Source organism: Arvicola amphibius, chromosome 6 (genome assembly GCF_903992535.2).
Source record: "Arvicola amphibius chromosome 6, mArvAmp1.2, whole genome shotgun sequence".
Classification (NCBI taxonomy): Eukaryota; Metazoa; Chordata; class Mammalia; order Rodentia; family Cricetidae; genus Arvicola; species Arvicola amphibius.
Genome location: NC_052052.2, coordinates 119,367,620 through 119,389,990, shown reverse-complemented (window position 1 = coordinate 119,389,990; position 22,371 = coordinate 119,367,620). Strand labels below are relative to the sequence as shown.

At 39.1% G+C, this 22,371-nt stretch overlaps 1 protein-coding gene across 1 annotated transcript in view; it reads left to right on the top strand.

Moving 5' to 3' along the window:
* Sugct (succinyl-CoA:glutarate-CoA transferase) overlaps nt 1–22,371 on the top strand; it is a 714,904-nt gene that overhangs the window by 314,697 nt on the left and 377,836 nt on the right.

Below are 22,371 nucleotides of genomic sequence, written 5' to 3'. Positions count from 1 at the left end.
CACAGTGACTTCAACTAAGTTGCTTCTTTGTGGTATATAATTGTTTGGATTTAGCATATTATAAACTGCTAACAATAGGCACATCAAGAATTTAATATTAATTGTAGTTTCACTGTGTTAAATGCTCTGCATATCATCTCATTTAACCTTTTGATTACCCTGTAAAGTAGGTGGTATTGCTCCTATTTTACAGATAAGTAAACCCAAATATGTGAAGATGATTCTGAGTTCATTAGATTTTTCTGAGCCCTTGAATGAGTTTCTGTGATGGAAAATGCTAGCTTAAGTAACAAGTCATTAAAGAACTGTATTAACTGAGTGTTTGATTTCTAAAATCGATTTATGTTAGGTTATATTTTTGGAAAACATACCAACTTTTGAATTTTGTATAAAAAGGTAACCTTACTCTTCTCTATCACTTTGCTTGCTTCTTTGCTTGCTAAATTTCTCAGGCTGTAGGAAGTCTTTGTGGGTTTTGTGACTCCAAATGCCTACATATGTTGTTATCCAGTGTTGAAGATTGGCTTTTGTCATGCCAGTGTCTTAAGACTTTGTTCAAATGCCCATGTGATTTCTTGTAATGAAAACCAATTCTTAGAAAGTAAAAACATGCTTGCAATACTTTTATTTCTTTGTCTTGAAGTTTGAGATCTTCCCATGAAACTCTGGATATCCATTTACCGATTTGTTCTTCCTGGATTTTAAACACTTCTCTACACTGTGTCTCTTCCGTGTGTCATGTGATCTTTGTGTCAATGGAGGGTCTGTGTGTGGGACTAATTCACACTGAGTATGAGGATGAAAAATGGGTGCCCCTTTCCTTATCAATAGTTAAGTATAATTCTGATTCTACTGCAAAGATTCACAGCCCTGAATGATTAACCTTTCTCCACATGAGAATTACCCATTCATTTCTACATTTTGCCCCTTTGTCTCTTAAGCATTTTTAATTCATTTAATTCATTGATAGGATTTTTCCTTTCACACCATGGTTACCAAATCTCAATAATAGGGACTTGTGAGAACCTTATCAAAAGCTCTTTGATGAACTAAAAAATCATGTCCCTGCTGTGAGAAGAGGAGATCCCAAGAAAAATAAATCCAGGCTGATACAAAGTATCATCTTATTATTAAATTGCTAGCATTTTGATAGCACCAGGACACACAAATTTAGGGTTTATTGTACCCTGAAACTTTGATTCCTTGATTAATTCAGTTACAGAATTTGACTGTGGAAAGACTTCAAGCAGACTTTGTTATAGACGAAAACCATTCCTTTTGAGGGGAATAAAGTAGCATTTCACCTTTCTATACACCAACATTCACATGTAGAAATTTAAGCATTTTGAGCTCATAGTGCCATTGTTTTCCACACAGATTCAAGAAAGAATAAGGAAGCATGCTGAAAGGATGGGCCCAGAAAGGAGTTTTGGAGATTCTTCACTTAGGGTCCTCATTTTTTTTTTTTTGTATTACCTTACAATTTTCTATACTTTTGAGTACTTCCAATACCTTCTTATCCAGGGTATGTCAGATAGTGAGGAACAGGGAAGAGTAGGATATTTATTCATTCCTGCCTATACCCCCCCTTTTCCCTTTGAGCAAGTACCACTGGATACATTAATATTTAGTGGTTAGCTTTCAGAACTTTACCAATGACTTGAAATTTGGCATTCTCATAATATGATCTGCATTTTTTCCCCAGTATTGTAAAACTTCAGTGGCTTTCCACAAATTACAGGCCTAAGACTAGAATGCTCAGTTTGAAACCTAGGGTCCTGCATAGTCTGACATCACCAAAATTTCCTGCAGTTTCCCAATATATTTCAGTTGGAGCCTGCTCTGGGTACACACCCACCTTGTATCTTCTGTCTTATTTCCAGAATTAAGGTTCTCCTGGAAGGAGGTGAAAAGTAAATCGAACTGTGAAAATAAAGACAGACTTTAGAAGCAGATTGATGCTCAGATTGTGAAATAGGGGAATTTTGTATTTCTGGCAGGATGTTATAAGATGGGTTTGCCCAGCAGCAACTTGTGTTTTCTATCTAACCTTAAGTGTCAAAGGGCAATTCTTACTTGGCAGAAAGTTCAAAGTATTCCAGTTATATGGCACCAGTAAAACTTCCTTTTAATTCAGCGGAGAGGCCATGGAAACTCACGAGTTTCCATAGTTTATGTTTGTCTGTTATAGTAACCTTAATCAGGGCTCTGTTGAGGACATTAAGGAAAAGCTGCTTCCATCTAGTCAACAGAATGGGAACTTCCTCTGGCCTGAAGGGAGAGCACCTAGTAGTCTAAGATACACAAAACATAATGGGTAATCCAGCAGGGCCAATAAATCACCTAGTTAAGGAACTACCCCCCAAGAAGGCAGGTTCAGCTCATATCATGCTAAAGAGATGGAAGGGATAATATCTTCTTAATGAGATCATGGACTTTTTCTGCCCATAATCCTGGTTTGCTGCGAGTTGCCCCAGAGCCACTCTGAAACTCTGCTACGTGTAAGGCCTGACTCAGAAAGGCTCTATTGTTCCTTTCTCTCTCTTTTTTTTTCTTTTGGAGATAGGCCAGGACCTACGTTAACTTTTTCTCATAGTTTGGGCTTTTCATTCTTTCTCTTAAGCTACCTCCCTTTTGTTGCATGGTTGCTTGCTGAACCTCCATACCTAACCCCAAAGTCATGGCTTTCTCATGTCCTCTGTTCCATCTCCCTCCTCCAGGCAGCCTCTGAGGTTTACAGCAAGGCTGCCTTGAGGTTTTTCTTTTAAGCCCTATTGAAATTGTCCCAGACCTTTCATCTGAATGGTTAAGTTCTTTTATTAAAAAGAGTACGAGCCCAGAGAGGGACACCAGTTTCATGGTAATCCAGTGTGATACCCCATGCTGGACTCCCCCAAATTTCTTTTTTTTTTTTTTCATTTAGGAGTACCAAAGCTTCTTCTGTTTCCCTGATATAACTAGGGGTGACTTTAACAAATTTATATACTTTTATTTTTAGTACAGAATTTTAGAAAACACAAAATTTCAGAAAAAAAATATGTAGAACAATTTTTTCTTTTTTTTTTCTTTTCTTTTTTTCTTTTTTTTCCTCATGGTTTATTATTTTTTTTTTAATATTTAAAAATTTCCATCTCCTTCCCTCCTCCTCCCCCCTCCCTCCCCTCCTCCTCCCCCTTCCCTCCCCTCCTTCTTCCCCTTCCCTACCCTCCCCTCCACCCATACCTCCCCTCCCTCCCTCTCAAGGCCAAGGAGACATCAGGGTTCCCCACTCTATGCTAAGACAAGGGTCCTCCCAACTGCCCCCTGGTCCAGGAAGGTGATCGACCAAGCTGAGAAGGCTCCCACAGAGCCCGTCCATGCAGAAGAATCAGAGCCCAGAGCCATTGTCCTTTGCTTCTCAGTCAGCCCCCGCTGTTCAGTCATTTATTTTTTTTTCAAATTGAATACCTACTATATACCAAGGACGGTTCTGAGTGTTAGGAAAATGGCATAAAGAATTAGACAAGATGTGCAGCTCCCAGGACACTTGCCGACTTTCTAGAAGACAATTCTTGTGGTTGCTTGAGCATATTTTTTCATATAACATTTTCTTTAATTTTTTTTCTCAGAGTCGTTTTGATTTGCATTTCCCTGATAGCTAAGGATGTTGAACATTTCCTTAACTGTCTTTCAGCCATTTGAGATTCTTCTGTTGAGAATTCTCTGTTTAGTTCTGTACCCCATTTTTAAATTGAGTTCTTTGGAATTTTGATGCCTAATTTCTTGAGTTCTTTATGTGTTTTGGAGACCAGTCCTCTGTCTGATGTGGGGTTGGTGAAGATCTTTTCCCATTTAGTAGGCTGCCTTTTTGAAATACCAGTCAGAATGGCTAAGAACAAAAACACCAATCATAGCTTATGCAGGAGAGGATGTGGAGTAAGGGAAACACTCCTCCATTGCTGGTGGTAATGCAAACTTCTACAAACTTGGAAATCAGTATGACGGTTTCTCAGAAAATTAGGAATCAACCTTCCTCAGGACCCAGCAATACTACTCTTGGGCATATACCCAAAAGATGCTCAATCATACTACAAGGACATTTGTTAAACTATGTTCATAGCAGCATTATTTGCAATAACCAGAACCTGAAAACAACTGAGATGCCCCTCAACTGATGAATAGATAAAGAAAATATGGCACATTTACACATTAGAGTACTACCCAGCAATAAAAAACAATGACATCTTGAAATTTGCATGCAAATGGATGGAACTAGAAAAAAAAAACATCCTGAGTGAGGTAAGCCAGACCCAGAAAGATGAACATGGTATGTACTCACTCATAAGAGAATACTAGCTGTAAAGCAAATAATATTGAGCTTATAGTTCATGATATTAGAGAAGCTAAGTAACAAGGTGAGCCTTAAAAAACACATAGATATATCTGGAAAGGGGAAATAGACAAGATTGCCTGACAAAATTGAGAACATGGGGGTGAGGGGAGTAGGGAGGGTGGGAGGGGAAGAGGAGGAATAAATGGGAGGGGGAGGAGAACTTGAGGGAACAGGATAATTGAGAAGGAGGAAGAACAGAGATGAGAACAAGGAAAGAGATATTTTGATTGAGGGAGCCATTATAGGGCTAGCAAGAAACCTGGTACTAGAGAAACTCCCAGGAATCCACAAGGTTGACTCCAGCTAAGGCCCTAAGCAATAGAGGAGAGGGTGCCTGAACTGGCCTTGCCTGTAGTCAGACTGATGAATATCTTAAATATCACCATAGAACCTTCATCCAGCAACTGATGGAAACAGAGGCAAAGGCTTGCTTCAGAGCACTGGACTGAGCTCTTAAAGTTCAGTCGAAGAGTGGGAGGAGTGAGAATATGAACAAAGAGGTCAAGACCATGATGGGTACACCCACTGAAACAGTTTATCTGAATTAATGGGAGCTCACCAACTCCAGCTGGACAGGGAAGGAAGCAGCATAGGTCCAAACTAGTCCCTCTGAATGTAGGTGACAGTTGTATGGCTGGGGCAGACTGCATGGCCACTGGCAGTGGCACCAGGATTTATCCCCACTGCTTGTACTGGCTTTTTTGGAACCTATTCCTTTTGTATGGATACCTTGCTCAGCCTAGATATAGTAGGGAGGGCCTTGGACCTTCCTCAAAGCAATGTGCCTTACCCTCTCTGAGAAGTGGATTGGGAGTGGGGTAGAGAGATAGCTTGAGGGAATTGGAGGAGGCAAGGGAGTAGGAACTGGAATTGGTATGTAAAATGAAAAGTGATAGATTGTTTTCTTTTTAAAATATAATAAATATTTTTCTGCTTTAAAATGTATTACAATAACAGTATGTTAACCACTTATTGTCTTCTCTTTACATATTAATATGAATGCTGTGTGTTCTCTTGTGTTCGCTAATCCTCTCAGAAGTGAAAGCAAACTTTCGGATCAATAGCTATATTATCATGTCAGCATAGCAGGTTTTTGCCTGTTGTTTGTTATTAAACATTCTAAGTACTTTTCTTCTGTGCTCGTATATATTCTCATCTTTAGAATATGTAAAAATGTAGAGGGATTTCTGAGAATGATTTAGCAGTACAGATAACTTTAAAAATAAACTCTAGGCATGATGGACTCACAAGAAAATCATTTCTTGCACTCAACTTGACACCCCAAACTGAAAGCTGAAGCATTACCAGATTTTTACAAGTGCGCGCTCCTCGGCAGACATATGGATTTCCTACTGTGTTTCATAATCTTCCAGGAATTTTCTTCAGCAACGAGCACTTCCATCTTTGCCACAGTAGGATGCATGTGAAGCCTGTAGAATCAGGAATTCCCTTTGTACACAGTGGAATTCTTAGACTGCTCAGAGGACCTTTGAGAGGCTTGACTTTGACTCCTTTTTGTCCAGTACAGTTGGAGGTTTTCTTTGAGCCCCGGTATCATTTAGCCAGGCTGCTGCCTGCTTTGGTCATCAACTGTTTCTGTAGCCAGCACACAGTTCCCTCCTGGGCTCTCAGGTGTTCCTAGTCCCCAACTGCGCCTGCCAGCAATTTTTTTCTTTTTGTAATGTGGAAGACTTTCCCCTTGAGCTTGCCATTTTATCCTGAGTGTTGCAGAAACTCTGTTTACCCAGCTGCTAATGTTGAACACCAAGTAAAGCTAAAACATATTAAACCTTAGCGAAAACACAAAGTACAAGTAACAGATTTGTCCAGGTTCTGCCAAATGTATGTCATCTTTAAGATGCTAAGTAGCAACAAACTCTTTAGCTCCTGTGAGTAGCGCACTGGATCAGCATGTTCGTAAGAGCAAGGATCTCAAAAGTGAAAGTCCTCATGTGTGTTCAATCTAAGAATAGAAGGATAAAGATGATGTGTTTTTGCTTAGGGAGAAATACCAGGAAGCCATGAGATGAAGAAGAAAAGGAGAACAATGGAGGAAGTAGAAGTAAGATTCATGTCATTCCCTGCCTCCTTCCCCGCTTACCAATGTTTTTAGCCTTTGTCTAGATTCCCTGGTTCAGCAGATGGGATGGGCTGTGAGGCCTGGGTCCCAGAGCAGTGTCTGGTCTAATTAGGAAAGCAAATACATAAAGCAGTAAATGAAATAAATCTAGCAGTGTGTGACTGGTGCCAGGGTGGCCAAAGTGTCATGGCACCTGGAGAAGGAACTACTGCTTCAGCCTAAGTAAGCCAGGGAAGGCTTCCTGGAGGCAGTTCCACTTGCATAGATCATGAAGGACAGATGGAATTAAGTGGAGGAAGGACAGGTTATTTTAAAAAGCAGAAATAATTACTTGAGCTAAATTTAAAGACTCGAAAATCCCTAAGTACTGGGTGGTTGTGGTGGCGCACGCCTTTAATCCCAGAACTTGGGAGGCAGAGGCAGGTGGATCTCTGTGAGTTCGAGACTAGCCTGATTTACAAGAACTAGTTCCAGGACAGGCTCCAAAGCTACAGAGAAACCCTGTCTCAAAAAAAAAAAATCACTAAGGAAGAGAAGGAAATATGGTTTGGAATGACTTGCATGGTAACTTTTAAACTTGGGGAAAAGTTCCTAATTGTTCCAGTGTCTCTTGACACAGTCCAGGAAGTCATCGCTAAAAGTTATGCAGCTTTCTCATGAACAATAAAACAACTCTCTTGAGATAATTTATTAATATAAGCAGTTGTCGTTGGCTGACTTGACCTCTCAAATGAAGTCTCAGGTATATGGTTGTGAGTTTACTTAATTTTGGAGTTTACTGTAGTGAATCATTGTGAGACTAAATATTCTATTTCAGAAATTTCTTAAAAGTGGTGTTAAATGTGATTGGAATTGAATTAAGAATTTATTTATAAAACTCTTTATTCTGACACCACATCATTTTAACATATATGTACAAAATTTTTGAGACTTTAACCTGAAACATGTATTCAGTGTTAAAGGAGGGACTATAAGTTCAAAGGTACCTGATTTAATATTAGTTTAATAGAACAAAACAAAACAAACAACCCTGACATTTTGTGTGAGGTCCATCATCCAGTGGCAGGTAAGGAGGAAGGTCTCCAGAGGCCCGGAGGCTGAGGAGGTTCAGAGAAGTCACAGGTGGATACCACATACCTTATTCACTTAGACCGCAAGTCCTGTTTGCTCTGAGCAGGAGCTACAAGTTAGGCAGAGGGACCGATACGCATGCTGATACACATGGACCGTGCACAGTTAGGCAGCACACAAGCATACAGAAAGACACAGGCAGTCTGGCAAGGGCAGAACCATAGACAAAGGATCACACTGCTGATCTCAAGGTCATATTTATAAAGAATCACACAAAACTAGTTCTCTGCCAAAAGTAGTTATATAATCGATTACAGCAAGGTTACTGTTGGAGTGCTAGGGCAAGAGCATCAGCCATTTTGTGCTGATGTACTGATGTCTTCTCACCCCATTTCCCACCCTCAACCTCCACCCCCACTTCCCACATCTGTGCCCTCAATGTGTTTGCTGACTCACACTGGATATCTAAATCAGCATCACACTGTCTAAACACAAATTGGCCCTTAAGGCCTCCTGTTCTCTACACGTGGGTATCCTTAGACAAAGCGGATCATTCCACTCTCCTGCTAGGTCTTTCTGGGATGCTCCCAAGATTTAAAGAAAAGTTTAAACTATTTTTTATACATATCAGTGACCTAGGAACTTGTCCAGAAAACAACACATAGAATCACATGATAGTCCTTATAATGTGGCCCAGACCTTCAGCCATTTGCCTTTCAATTGTGGAGCCTTTTGATCTCATGGCCCCTCTGTCTTTACACTAAACCCAGAAGCTGTTCTTGCCTCCCCTACCTGCCTCTTATAAGCTACATTCCTAGGCTGCTGCTTCATGGCTTCTTTTGTAATAAGCTGTCACCAGACAGTCCTTTCTCCTCCTTTTGACAAGACAGTATATTTCTTAAAGCATATTATTTTGTTTTTGTTTCTCATACTTGTTTGGGTTTCTGAAATTCAATAAATGGTCTGTCCATTGGTGAGTACTAGCATCAGCATTGAACAGAGCTGTCTGAGTAGAGTTGAGCTGGTCAAATAGGGGAAGTTCCAGTATTAGGGGGAAACAGCAGCAGTCAGAAACCATGGGGACTCATGGTCACACAATGTCAGAAGACCTACACTGGAGAACATAGGGTTCTTGTGACTAACTCTCTTCTTGAACCAACTCTCTGACTTCCCTGAGCCTCAGGTTCTCAACAGGTAGGGACACATGACAATACTTACATTACACTGACTACAGCCACCAGGGATCAAGATGTGAAGCAGATAACATTGCACAGCATATGCTCCATGCCCAGGCTGTTGCAGAATACATAGTTACTTTTGTTTTATTATGATCAAATGAGCAACATTGACATAAAACAAAAGAGGAATTGCTTACAGTTTTGGCTTAAAATTTCCAAGGGTTTCAGTCTATCATAGAAGTTAAAGTATGGTCAAATAGCTCCATTCATTGTGGTGGGAAAATAGAGTGGAGGGAGTGGAGGCCATTCAAACCAGGGTGGATCAGGAAACAGAAGGCAGGAAGCAGAGTCAGGAATACCTTGCAAATTGCAGCCCTAATGACCTTACCTTAGGAAGCCTTATTTCTCAAATATCCCTAAGTCTTCCCAAATAGCACCTCCAGCTAGGGCACACATTCAAAACATGAACCTGTGAGGTACATCTCAAACCATCACAGAGAAAAATCTTACTCTTCAAGAATCAGCAATTATGGCATAAGAAATTTTTATTGTTTTTATTTGTTCATTTTGTGTTTTAGAGACGGCTTTTGCCATGTAATTCAGGATAGCCTTATACGCCTGCCACCCTCTTGTCTATGCCTCTTGAGTACTGGAATTACAGCCATGTGCCACCATGACCAATTCTGATAATTTGCTTTTTAACAATTCCAGTTACAATCAATTTTTTAATCACAAAGTTCATGTATTTCAGAGTTTTTTCTATTGAACTATAGGCATTGCAATAATTAATTTTGGCAATTTTATTTAAAGAAATATTATTTAGCTGTCATTCAGAAGTCTTGATTGGAATGATATTATTAATAGTATTATTGTTATGATTCAATTTGGTTCTAGCAAAGTAAAGTGAGATTTCAATTAGCCTGGGCCTTTTAGCTAGAAAATTTATTTATGGATAACTTCAAAAAATTAAAGTAGTTTTCAGGACTTAGAAATACATCTAGCCTTGTACTATTTTACTAATGAGGCTATTAATAGGGACCAGAATTTTTGAAACCCTTTAAAGTGGCTCTTCAGAGCCCCTGGTCCATTCCCTTTCAAGAGACACTTGTTCCTTAGCATGGGTGATGAATTTGGAGGCTTGAGCACTTCCTTTGTTGCTCCCTACGTTTAGAACTATCTTTGCTTAGGAATGCAATACTCCAGTGTGTCCTTTAGTTGCTGTGCTGGGTTGAGTCTACCTATTTGTTTTCCAACTGCTGTGATAGAACATTCTGACCAAAAGCAGCTTGGAGAGGAAAGGGTTTATTTGGCTTAGAGATTACAGAGTCTTTGAAAGAAGTGAAGGCAGGTACTCATGTAGAAATCTGGACCCTCAGAGGAACTGAAGCAGAGACTACAGCAAATGCTGCTTACTGGCTGCTTGCTTCCAGGTTCACGTTCTTTGCCTCTTCTGAACTGCCCAGACTACCTGCCTACAGTGGGCTGGATTCTCCTATATCAACTCACAGTCAATAAAATGCCCCACAGACATGTTCGGATGTCAATCACTGGAAAAAACTTCCCAATGGAGGATTCCTCTTGGGTGTGTCAAGTTAACAACCAAAGCTAACATCCTATCTCTTGTCAACTTTGATACACAGACACATTACTAATAACTTTTCCTTTCTTGTTCATCATCAATAACTTATTTTAACATCATGTGGCTGACGGTGGAGGCTGACTGAGAAGCCAAGGACAGTGGCACTCGGTTTTGATTCTACTTCATGGACGGGCTTTGTGGGAGCCTTGATCGTTTGGATGCTCACCTTTGTGGAACTGGGAGGATCAGGGAGGACCATGGACATCCCGTAGGGTAGGGAACCCTGACTGCTGTTTGGCCTGGAGAGGGAGGGGGAGGGGGAGTGAGGGTAAGGGAGGGAAGTGGGAGGAGGGGAGGAGGTGGAAATTTTTAATACAAGAAAATAATAAATAAATTAAAAAATAAAATGTAGTGCTACTTAAAAAAATCTCACAGTCTATAACAATTGAGATAGCTTAAACTATCAAACCAGTCTCTTTAAATTATCTAAAGCCTTTTAACTTTGTGCTCCTGTAAAATCAAGAGTTAAAATGCTTTCTGACTCCAAGGGGGGGGGGAGAACCAAGGTATAGAAACAATCACACTTAAGTGAAAAACAAGTCTAGTAGTATAGCTCAAATCTTCTAGCTCAATGTCTGGCATCTGAGACTCACTCATCATCATTTAGGGTAGGGCTCCTCTTCTCTAACTCTGACATCCACAGCACATACAGCTTATCTTATAGGCTCAGGCAGGCTCCACTTCATGCCTGCTACTGTCATTGGTAGGCATATGGTGGTCTTGGCATTTCCAATGTGATAGGCTCTCCTTTGATCCTAAGGCTACCTTAACCAATGGCCTTGTGACCTTTGTACCAGAATTCCAACCCTGCTGTATGGTGCCAAGGTTCAGCTTCTCTCTATGATTCCTTCAGTCCTCCAGCTTTCATAACACCTTACCCAGTACCATGTGAAACTCTTAACCATTTCCATGTTTAGCTGCCAGCTTGAGATGCAGCCTCGGTGTCCCTTGGACCACAGCTTCTGTGTCCTGATCCTGAGAAAATACTTCCTAGATGATTTTCCCTCATATATGATGTTATTTTATTAATTATGTCTGATTTTTTAAATCCCAGATAAATAGCATTGATTGTCTAGTAAAACAAAGGTTTTACTGCCACAGTATATACGCTCATGAACAGCATTAATAGCTTTTGCTCCTTCTGAAACCTCACAAACCAAGCTTTCATTGTCCATGTTTCTCTTCACTATAAACTTCTATTAATTTAAACAATAAATAGCATGCTAACAACATATGAAGGTTCCAAATAGGCAGCCCTATTCCAAAAGAGACAAACATAGGAAATGAACAGCTAGGCAGAATCTCTGTGAACAGCTTCAGCCAGGATGTTCAAACTCTTTTTGGGTTTTCCTGTGTTACTTTTATGGGTAAGTTTTTCAACCTTTGCTCCTCCATTTCATGCCACTCTTGTGCTGTCCTTCTCTTGACCTTCACATGACTTTTACAGTCTGAATTATTTCGCAGTTAAACAACGAGTAGATGGTATGCATCAGTCTCCTAGCTGGGTGTCATTTGTTTGCCTGGAGGCTTCATTGACTACCTGGTTTGCTAAAAGAACAAGGCAAACTGTTAATTGTTTGGAAGGGTCAGAAGGAACCTGTATTCAGGATCCCATTAACACAGTTCTTCCCTATACATAGTTTGCTGATTTCAGAGGCTCTGACATTCTAAAATTACAGTTTGTTTTTTTTTGTCTTAAGTTTCATACTGTTTCAAGAGGGTTGAGGAATTCTGATTCCTTAGTGTAAAAAGGCCTTTCCATCAGACTCGATTTTAATATAGAGTTGATGGAGAAATCACCGAATGCCAGCTGCCTATGGTGGGTGGAGAAGAATGTCATGAAAAACTGTGAGCAGTCAGAAGCCCAAGGCTTTGTGCTTCTGAAACACACACAGGGCTGGGAGGCTGTGGCTGCCTCTTAACTCTAGTGAATTCCACTGCCCCTGAAACCTGGCAGCCATCAACTCTCCTATGCCTACATGCTTTTAATATCCACGGAGAAACTTATTGTTTTTCCCTCTGAAATAGTTTTCTTGGTCTAAAACTCCATATGATCACATTTTAAGATCTCCGCTGCCAGCCCCTCTCCTGACTTCCATTAGCATCTCATGAGGATGCACTTTGTGTGATTTATATACATCCGCAACTTACACATTTAGCTTCTTGTAACCTTCCCCCAGCCTCTCCTACTGCGCTGAATCATCGCGTTGTCAGTTTATCTTGCACGCACTGCAGCAGGGCTAATTTGGATAAATGGAGCCGGTGTTTGGTGAGGGTCACATTTGTTTTCTTATGCATTCCTTGGCAGCTCTGCCATTATCAGCTAATAGATGGTCCCTTGTAAAATGTCTATATTTGATGTAGTACATTTTCTAAATGTTGGTTATTTGGAGAGAGATTTAAGGCGATGTTGTTATTATAAAACCAGCCTGGAGGGTGAAATAAAGAAAGCCGGCTCTGGGAATCATCCTTTTGGCTTACAGAAAGTAATGGGCCACTGCCACTCCAGAGAAGCTCCTTTTCTAGGGCACTATTCAGCTTGCAAGAGAGTCTTTGTGACTGAGAATCAAAAGATGTCTCTGAGTGAGGAGAGAATGGAATGAATGTCAGCCACTCTCTCCAGTCCTCTCCATTGTTTTCTAGGATAACTATAAACCGTTTCTCACTGCCTTTTAGAAGAAAGACTGAGTGGTGGTTGTGGGATATTTATATGTGTGTAGGGAGGAGATAATGGTAGTGGACAGGAGTCCAGTAAAGTTTGCTTCCCTAGATAAAATATTTAGTGCTCACATTTCACCATTGGAACTTAGTGTATAAGTTTCAATTGATAGAATGTTAAGAGTCCAAAACACTTTGTGAACTGGATAGAACTTGGAACATCAAATTTAACCCTTTCCCTAATGTCAAAAGGTAAATGTATCACAGTGGGCCAGAGATCTCAAGGTGGGAGATGCCTTGGACCGGCTCTAAAGGCATCCCTTGTAGGTGATAAAGACCTCCAGACTTCTCTGGACAACTCCTGTTTCATTCTTGACTTCTGCACCTAATGGAGAGGCTGGAGACTAACTCAGTTTCCTGACACCTGGACTTGCTTCTCAACTGCCCAGCTCATTCCTCTCCTGTGACGTTTCCTGCCTGCATACTCTAGGCCTGAATCTTTATTCTTTTAGCTTTGGCTTTGGAGTATGGCCCTTTGCTCTTGCGTGAGCTGATGTTACTGGCAAGAACAGGCTTGATTTCTGTCTGTGTTGACAGCTGCCATCTCAGCAGAGTCCTGATTTGTGTCAGTTGTTCCAGAACATTCACTAGTGATCAGGGCTCCTGGCCCTTGTCACCTTGACAATCCTTCATAGGTTTGTCAGGTTTCTCACTGTTTCTATAGACAGACTGGGCCTACCTTGGTCTTGGTTTCCTGTCTTGTCTTACCATCACACAGTTCATTGGTGAGGCCAGAATTAGAATCTCCTGATGGTCAGTTTCTTGTCCAGAGCAGTCATGGAATGGTTGCACTTTCCCCGTTTTTTTCCTATGCATAAACTTTCTGTTTAGAATACTTCTGACTAGAATAATCCCTTCCTCATCCCCGCTCTGCTTTTTCTCCTTTTCTCCTTCACCACTCCCCAACTCATTTCTCCTTTTCTCCCTTTCCCCGCCTCTATCTCTTACAAATATCCATATAGATATAAAACTTTAATATTGTAATTTATAAATTTACATTTTCCTTTCTTAATGGCCCTTTCCCCCCTCTTTTGTGAATTGTTTTTCTTTTCTCATTTGCTAACTTTAGAAAAAGAAAAATCCAGACATTGGAATGTCTGAGTTTATTTAAGTCTCAGTACTCTGTTCAATTTAATGAATGGAAACAAAAAAAGGCAAATAAAAATGCTGGCCTGGATCTTTGTGGCTCTGGGATTGACTTTTTTGGTGGCCATTTAGATAAATTGGTTTTGGAAAGTAAGTGCAAGGGATGATTTCAAGCTGTTTTCACACATGTCAACATATAGCAGTATTTCCAAAATAGAAACAAATGAGAACCATCAGAGAGGTTGTTAGAGATGAGATTGTGATTTAATGACTTAACATGCATTACCTACACCAGAAGAGGCTAAAGAGGATAAAGTTACTCTCAGCAAACACTAAAAGTGCAGGTTATTGTTAAAGTGGATATATTTGTTGGTACTAAAAAAGTACTAAGATACCAAATATAATATTAAAACACTTCTTATCACGTTACTAAACCCAAATTCAATGCACAGTATAAAAAATGTAATGAAGGGATTCTATGCATGTTTATCAACAATAGTCCCAGCAACTCAGATAGCTAGGGATATTACCATTAAGATAGTTCAAACAGCTCAGTCTGTTTTTTTTAATTAAAATAATTTAGTATTGTTTTGAGTCTAAGGATGACTTTGCCAAGCACCCAGAACAAATTTCTTGTCTTCATAAAAGGCTAAAAATAATGAGTCTGTTGCAGGCTGCTTCTGTGGTTACAGAGCATCAGAGCAGGAAGGTGTTCAAAAATATATGGTTTTTGTTTTTACATTTTTATATTTCTCTTTTCTGAATTCTTAAAATGACTATGTTAGTAGTCTTTAAATTTATAAAATTAGCAAAAAACATGAGGCTACATCCATTTGCATTAAAATAACCCATTAAATGTTGCCATTACCTATTTGAGGGGCCTCACATGTGCCATGGTGCATCTGTGGAGATGGTTCTGTCTTTTTACTATGTTGGTCCCAGGTATTCCATTCAGGCCATGTAGCACCTTGACCTGCTGAACTATATCACTGTCCCATAATAAGCCATTTTTTAAAATATCAAACGGCATTATATTAGAAATAGCAAAACTGACAAAAGCAGCAACAAAAACAAACTGGAATCTTTTGGGCTCTGCTCTACCTAGTGAGTATATCAGCAATGCTACTATTCTCAGTTTATTATTAGGAAGGGAATAATAATAATAATAATAATAATAATAATAATAATAATAATATAATCCAGGAAAGAGTAAAGAACACAAAGGCTAAAGGTCAGAATTTTTGTCAATAATTCATGTTCTTTGACTTCTACTAACTTCTCTGTTACTCTAGAAAAATAAGTCAAACTATAATGTCAAAGTTTTGTTTTCATTTGTAGTTTTATCAACTAGATTGAGAATGGCACATACATGTTCATGTATACACACACTATAGATGGGAAGGTGAATCTAGATTGAGAATGGCACATACATGTTCATGTATACACACACTATAGATGGGAAGGTGAATCTAGATTGAGAATGGTACATACATGTTCATGTATACACACACTATAGATGGGAAGGTGAATCTAGATTGAGAATGGTACATACATGTTCATGTATACACACACTATAGATGGGAAGGTGAATCTAGATTGAGAATGGTACATACATGTTCATGTATACACACACTATAGATGGGAAGGTGAATCTAGCTTGGTAAGAGGCAAAGAAACCCATATTTTGTTTTTGTGATAGAAAACTTTTCATTCTTCAGTGGGAAAGGAGATATTTTGATGAAACACAGTCCACCAACGACTTCTGCTGTTAGGTAGCAGAACCTACTAACAATATGTGCGTGCTTCTTGTGGTTGTTTACAGTATTATTCAATAAAACTTACATACCCACTTTAACAGCAACCACATGAAGCATTTAAAGCAATACTCAAAAGCAAAAACTGTATATTTGAGAGCTGTCAATAATTTTGTGCTAGCAGCTACCTTATTTTTACTAAATATATTACTATAACCACACGGCAGCAGCAACTGAATATCACGTTTGCTTAAAACTATTTTTTTTACCATAACAAAATAAAAAATAAGACTATATTATTCTTTCCAGTAGCCATTATGGTTCACCCTACCAAGAACTTATGAGTTTGAATTGCTCCTTCTGCAAGACAGCAATACACCAGCCTCACTGACATATCAACAGCACTTCTTGAAGCACTCCTGAAGACAGCTTAGGGGCACTGTGAGCCACAAATGCAATGGCAAGAATCAGACATATTTAACCACTTAGCCAGAGCAAAAAATAGCTTCCAAGTTGGCTGTCTAGTTTGATTTGTTTCTAAGTGCCAGTGGTGCCCTCTGGGCAAATCCAGAAAGAAAATGACGTCAGGAACTTGGTCTCAATGCTCTTGAGTATGAGAGAGTTTTATAATTTGGTGCTTAGGAATCCATGGGTAGCTGCTGGAGTGATCAGGGTCCAAGTTTTATTTGAGCTGCAGTGATTAAACTCAGAGTCCACATCTCACATTTCTCTCCCATCGATTTACCTTCAGATATTCACTGTTTTTTTTAGTTACTGGCAAGTCTGGTAGGTGGCCTGGAGAAAATCACACTGGCTTCTTCCCATTCCCCAAGTCCAGTTCCATTTTAACTCATTAAAATAAAGAGTCTTTAACCAATGCCAGAGCTACTTGTGGCATGCTGAAGAATGTAAAATACTTAAATTCCTAAAATAATTTAAGTAGTTACTTAATTATCTATACTTAGTTAAATATCTCACAGAAATTCAAAAGCAGCAGAAGATATTATCTTAATTTGAGTTTGCCTAAAATTTAAATCATCCCATGGTCATGGTTGCGACTATTTATCAGGAGGTTGATTCCAAAGAACAGGAATGAGTGGGGAGGTGAGGCAGGTCATACTCTTGTTTTGATGGGCAGGTTGGCATGGCAGTAGCTAAGTTGCACATGCTGGGAATGGTGTGGAGAATACTTCAGATTCATGGCCCCAGAAAATGTGAACCTGGGACATTTATACGTCAGCCCACCCCTCAGAGGCTCAGGGTTCCCTCTAAAATATAATCTAAGCCACAAGTAAAGAGCCATAGGGATTTGAAATGAGAGAAAGATGCTCTCTGAACTTTCAGTGAAATCCAAGTTGATTAAGGACACTAAATGAGGCATCGCCAGCCTTTCCAGCTGTTGGTGTCTGGGGACAAGAGAGGAGAAATGGAGTTATCAAGGGAAGCTAAAGCTTGAGTAGAGCTTGAAATTTCAATAGTTGTTCTGTCCTATTAAGACATTATAGTACTTAAGTTATAGGTATTTTAGATTTTATTCTTTCTATAAATTGGGCATAATAATAATAATTCCAGGCTTTAAAAATGTGGAGAGAATTAAAGGGATGCTATAAAGTGGCTGCCATACAATAAGCACTTCTGTGCAGTACTGGCAGGGGTCTGGCAGGGTTGCAGCAATGTGGTGGTCACCCATTTGCTTTGAGCACAATAATTTTGCTGGTGTCACTCATGTTCTGTGTCATGTTGACTTATATAAAATCTTAACCACAAAACAACATTTCTTTTCTATTTTCTTCTTAAGCCGATTGTTGTTTTTTTCTCGTGTATTTATTATTTGAGGCCTTAAATACATTTTTTATTATTCCATTTAAAATGACGTCAACTTTTTTTTTTTAACAAGATTGCTTTTTCTAGCTGCTTCTGTTTCTTACGATGTTCACCAAAATGGCATCAGCAAGTCTCCATCAAAGTTTTGTGGTAGTAACCAGCTTTGCTACCAATGAGGGGAACAACTCTCTGGGTATGTGTGAACCACCTGAGGGGGCCACATGTTTAGCTGATCCACAAAGCTATCTTGGATGGCCTTGTCAGAAGCTCTGATGATTCAGTGGTTCCTCTCATATTTCTACTTCAAACCCAATTAAAACAATGGAATTGGATTACTATTAGCTGCTTTTAAGGAAGCAGTATTAGTTACTAATCCTTACTCTTTGCTTTTGTAAACATGAAAAGGGTTCTTAACAAACTCTCATTCAATAAACATGAATTAAGCTCCTATTCTGTCAAGTATTGTTTTGAGTCTAAGGATGACTTTGCCAAGCACCCAGAACAAATTTCTTGTCTTCATAAAAGGCTAAAAATAATGAGTCTGTTGCAGGCTGCTTCTGTGGTTACAGAGCATCAGAGCAGGAAGGTGTTCAATTCATGTTCCTTCCACAGGTTCCACCATCAGTGAAGACAAACAATTCCTGAGTTGATAGATTATCAGTTGACTACTAGCCATTCATGCATTCATTCAGTGGCTTCCTCTTTTGATGTGCATATCTGTAGTGGATTGAAGAGTTTGCACTGTCTGGTTGCTTGTTCTGTTTTTGTATATGCATGGCCTGGCAAATCACTCAAATCTCCCTGGGTTTCAGGCTGCTTGTCTATAAAATGGGATGCTAGTAGGATTTGTTCCATAAAATTATTGTGAGGATTAAATGTGATATCTATGTAAAGCACTTAAAACAGTACCTGGCACATAGCCTGTCCCTTAAAAGTGTCCTGGCATAATACCACAACAGCAAAGAGTACAGCAAGTTTCCTGCCTCATAATGCTACCAGCCAGTGGGGATCCCCATGCACTCTCTTAAGCCACAAGAAAGCTTTAATCATCTCTCTGTCATCTCCCGCTCACTCTCTCAAAGGATTCAAAAACACTAAGTGCAAAGATCTTATAAACATTGCATCTTCAAACTGTTTTAGAAATTTGTTAATGTATACATATAGTGTTATACATATAATGTGAATTTTCTTAAAATTGTTGCATGTGCATGCATGTGATATAAGCTATGTATATGCTATAAGCTTACTGTAAATTAGTCACAGACTGGCCTATTATATGGCTGCTTCATAGTATATTAAAAATATTTATTACTTTTTGTTATTTGTGGCCTTTATTTATTTGTTTATTTTTGAGACAGGGCCCCCCTATGTAGTTCTAGTTTGCTTGAAACTCATTATGCAGACCAAGATGCTCTCAAATTCAGATATATCTACTTGCTTTTTTCTATTCTATTTCCTGAATGGTGATGTTAAAATTGTGCTAGGTAAAATTTATGGTTGTTAAAGACATTTGATTTGTATTTCATTAGACAATAGAGCTTTCACTAAATTGACAAATCTCTTTCTTGTTACTTATTAATAGATTGTTTTCAAGAATTTCTATTTTTGCTTGTTTGAGCCAAGGTCTGACGGTCATTGAATTTGTACTTTTTAAAACACAAGTTAGGTTGAATGTGTTTCCTGGTGAAGATTTGATTTTACCTTATTACTTTGAGTAAAATATCTTTTCTTGAATGGTAGATAAGGTGTAGATTATTTAATTTTTTGTAAATGTCATATTGAGCAATTAGCAAAAGGATGTCTATCTTATGAATAAAAAAAAGATTTGGCGGGAAGTTTTGGCTGCTGTTTTAGAGAAGTTTGAAGGGCTGTTGTAGGGGAAGTTGTGACATAAGGCTCCTCCAGACTCATCAGGAATCAGGAAGTACACAGCACAGGCTCCTAGAAGAGGGTGAGCAGTTGTTGTCTCGCACTTCCAGTATGGTGTCTCACCTGAGTGGACACCATAGTAGAAAATGATGAAGGCATAGTAAGGGAGGGCAGAGAAAGAGCAGAACGACTAGGAAGACGCTCGCCTCATTTAAATACTTCCAGGATGGAGAGCTGCTCAGTGGTAGAGGGCTTGCTTCACAAGCACAGAACAAACACGGGTCCCATGACCAGTACTATAGGAAAACAAATAAGGAGAAGGGGAAAAAGATTTCATTGCGGTTGAGTTGTTTCTTAGGGATCACCTGTCGCACACTCCCTGGGCAAACAATGGGGAGAGAAGCACGATGTTTGTTTCCATGGGTGAGGGGGTTTCCTAGAGGATTCTTTTCATCTTTGGGACCCACGGAATCATGAGTACCATTTCTAGCCTAAGTCGCTACCCACCATGCTCATGATATTTTATTAAGTGTAGTTAAAAAAAGTGTTCTCTTTCCCAAGACTCTTCATGCATGAAAAGCACAGATGAGAAAAATGGGCAAATTTGTAAGGCATGGGCTTTTTTCATACTTCATTTGATAATTTCCTTTCTGTAATAATTTCAAATTGAATTCAGCAAGATATATTAAAAACAGGGACCTGAAAAAGGAAAATTAAAAAGGGGCCATAGTGTATTTTCTTTAACAATTGTACTGCATCTCCATGCAGTTGAGTTTAGATTACAGCTAGGTGTTGCAGATATAGAAGAATCAGTATAGACCAGAAGGCCTTTGTCTGAGAAGTCTAGAAACAGCAGCAACAATACCTCATTCTTAAAACCACTTTGTAATAGGCACTTGTGCCCCATTTAACCTTCAACTGGTCTATGTTTTATGCCATGAACATACTATTTTGTGGTCTTATAGCTTCTTAATATATTCTGAAACCAAGAAATGTGCTATCTTCAGCTATTCAAACTGAGATTTGGTGTTGTGTATGCTATCACAACTGCTGTGAGTTCATATGTACAGCTGCTGGGCTATGTCAGGAAGACAGTGTTAGTCCTTCATAGCCATTCACTGCCTCTGGTTCATGTGCTTTTCCTGCCACCTTTTCTGCAATGATCCCTGAGCCTTGGTAAAGGGGAGTGAAATATGTATTATATTTAGAGTGAGTAATTTACAATTTATTTTTTTTGTTCATTCTATACTTGTGAGTCCCTGTATTAGTCACTTTGCTGCAAATAGAAGCTTCTGTGATGGGGGCTGAGAAATATGCTAACTTAAAGGTATAATAATAAATCATTAGGAGTCAGATTAATAATATGTCCACTTAGCAAGATATTAGTAGTAAGTTCTTCCCCGTGGCTTATGACCTGTGTAGCCATAGTTTCCAGGCCTGACAATAATGTGAGGTACAGGTTTCATCCTTTGGGACTGAATTTAAATCCAATCAGAAAGGGGTTGGTTACTCTGATGACATTCATTCCACTATTACACCCATAGGCATATCTCTCCAGGACAATTATTATTGTATCTTACTAGATTCACAGCAGAGGATAGTTGATGATTACTCCAAGAGATTGCTGAGCACCTTCTATCACTCTGAAAGCCAGTCAGTAGGGATTAAACTTCTTTCACTGTAGCTCAATTTCATCATGTTGTACAATTCAAATTATGTACTATGTTTAGAAATAGGGTCTTACTGTCAAGTTATGGGAGGCCACCAAGAGCATTGGCAATGTCTTGTGCTGACTGTGCATTAATGGAACCTGACTGGCCAACACTCCAAAAAATAAACCATTCATGACTGGACTTTTTTGTTAGTCTCTGGTGTCTAGGAAAAGCATTGTTTCTTTTAGAGAGTAGCTTCATTTTAACTTCAAAAAAATGTGTATGTGTGTTAGGAGGATTAGAGTAGTAGGTTTCCATGAGACCTTTTTGAAAGGTCTTTGGTGTTATTTATTCCTTCTTATATTCACTCCAATGGATATTCTTGAAGCAATTCAAATGATACAGTAGGTAACTTTTTTGACCTATACCCAGGATTGCTAAATTAAAATGATAGCAAAATAGTATAACTATTTTTAATTTAAAAATGTAGGTTCATTAAATGCTAAAGAATATGCATAAACCAAAATTCTTTTCACATAATAAAGTTATAGTTGCTTTTGTTTCTTTTTAATTAAATAACTTTTTCCCAGTAACTTTATAATGCTTTATTAGTAGCCCTTAATAAGGGTATCTCAATTAAAGAGGCTTATTTTCTAGCATGGATAGGCAACCTTTTAGGTCACAGAACCGAGACAATGTGTCTCTATCAAACTTTTGGAGTCAGATTTGCAGAATGCTGCTGGAGTTCATAAGCAGATGTGGCAATGCTAGACAGGCTAGTGATACATGATCCAGACTGCATTTAAATCTCCATGAAACAGTTCATTTGTGAGCTGTGAGTGATAGTGAGTGTGAATCAGAATTGTTGATATGCTGACAACCAGTGTGAGTCTTAAGACATGCTGGCTACTCAAGCTCTTGTCTCAGTGTGTTTAAGAGAAAGTTGCATGGGGAATTCTACGTGACACTGAGAAAGAAGGCTTTGACTGGGTTTCTTGGATATGTGCTCACTCTGTCTACCGTGAGCCCTGCACATCGCCATGCAGATGATGGGGAGAGCTAGCAAATGCTCAAGGGAAAGAAGATAATTTTAACAATAATTCACTGTAAAATAGAGAGAAAAAGTCC